We start from the raw sequence: 1829 nt of genomic DNA, 5'->3' as shown, positions 1-1829 counted from the left end.
CTAGTTATTGTGGTTTCTGGAAAAATTCTTGAAATATGATTGAGTTGTTTTAGGAATTCGTCATATCATGTCTCAAAAGGTGTCTTTTCAGCAAGTGATTTTTCTGATATATGCTTTAATGGTTTTTGATTTGCTTCCGTTGAACTTTGCATGGCCTTTTCAAGTTCGTGCAAGTTCAGTATGCTAAGGTAGAACAGCATCCTGAAGGTATGCTGACATTCTGTCTTGTGGGTTTAAATATGGTTTAAATAACGTATCAAATGCAAAGTATTGCACTTATGGAAACAACATGAAGTTGAACATATAATGTAAACTGGTGGCAAAAATTTTATCCTTGATTTATTGGAATTTTGAAAGGAGAAAGCAGAAGGTCATTGTTCCTCTTTATTACACGGCGATAAGATTACATTTGGAATATTGTATCCAGGTCTGAGGCCGTATATAAAGAATGATATAAAACTTCTGGAGTTGGTGCAAAGAAGAGCGACTAGATTGGTAAAGAGCCTAAACATCCAATGACAACGGCTTAGAGGCTGGGGTCTGCAGAGCTTGGCACAAAAGGAAGATTAGTCTACACAACCACCAGTTGCCCGTGAGGACGCGTCCTTACGGACAACTGGTGACTAAAAGACCTTTGAATCCTGTCAATGACACAAGGAATTTTTATGGGCCTTTTTCACAACGTGACCGAGTTAGTCGATCTCAGGCGAGGGTAGCATAGATTTCCTTCCGAAAACTTAGGTTTTTCATCCAGCAAACAAGAACGCAACCCCACAGAACACACGCAGTTTACACACATTATATACGGCGCAATATGGCCAATATGATTCGTCTAAACCCAACAAATGAAAGCTGAAGACTCTAAGAGAGAAAGTATGTCCCGTAAAGCAGTTGTGGCCGAGTGGTTAAGGCGATGGACTAGAAATCCATTGGGGTTTCCCCGCACAGGTTCGAATCCTGTCGACTGCCAACTACAAAGGTAGCTTTCCCCAGCAATTAAATGCAATTAGCGCTGGAAAAAAAAATAAAATATTTTTTAAAAAAAGTATCAAATAAATAAAACATTCTAGTTCTGTTTATGTATTAATTAATTAAAAAGTAAAATAATGTTTAAAATAATAATGACTGCGTATTTCCTAGAGACTTAATATCATACATATTCTGCATGAGGGTTAAGAAAGGCCGTTGATACACAAATCTTCACCTTGAAATTTTCCCTTCCGTACTTAAAGACAATGCAGATCTACATTAGACGAATTGAGGCCAAGACATTGATTTACTCAAGAAACAATGAGGAAGTAGCGAACTTCAATCCTTGCGCAAGACTCCTGAATAGATGCTGCGGTCGATCGTCTGCTTATGAAATTTGCTACTTTCTAAGAAAACTGTTGTAATTCTTCCAAGTACTTCTAGACTGTAATTGCAGAACAGGTAGTGGCGTGGTAGTAAGTTTACTAGATATCATTCAGTCTATTTATTATTTATTCAGCGCTACTTATATGATTATAATAGTCTAGATGAACAGTCAGCTGCCTACCCGATCAAATTAAATTGTTTCTAAGATCTGTTCCTCAGGGGATAAATTCTCAACACACCTCCCGACGGCCTTGGCATCGTTTACCTGGCGAAAATTAGCCCCACCTTCGACCAGTTAAATCGACGCAAGCAGGTCCAACCGCCGACGCAATGACGTATAATTTATTGCGTCCTACTTCTTAGTAACTTCAACTGATTCTGTTACCCAATACACTGTCAACACCCACCTTCAATAAACTTCGCTTAGGTTGTTACCCACCCACCTTTCATTTCTGTATATTTAATTAAGGCCA

The 1829-nt window shown here is 38.5% G+C and overlaps 1 non-coding gene across 1 annotated transcript; it reads left to right on the top strand.

Moving 5' to 3' along the window:
* The first annotated feature begins 887 nt into the window (after positions 1 to 887).
* On the top strand, positions 888 to 969 carry TRNAS-AGA (transfer RNA serine (anticodon AGA)). Its single transcript has one exon. It is a non-coding gene; the product is annotated as a tRNA-Ser (tRNA).
* The last annotated feature ends 860 nt before the right edge of the window (positions 970 to 1829 follow it).

The sequence above is a fragment of the Mastigoproctus giganteus genome, chromosome 1 (assembly GCF_048544385.1).
Source record: "Mastigoproctus giganteus isolate SK-2022 chromosome 1, ASM4854438v1, whole genome shotgun sequence".
Taxonomy (NCBI): Eukaryota; Metazoa; Arthropoda; class Arachnida; order Uropygi; family Thelyphonidae; genus Mastigoproctus; species Mastigoproctus giganteus.
This window is presented reverse-complemented; position numbering and strand designations above follow the sequence as displayed.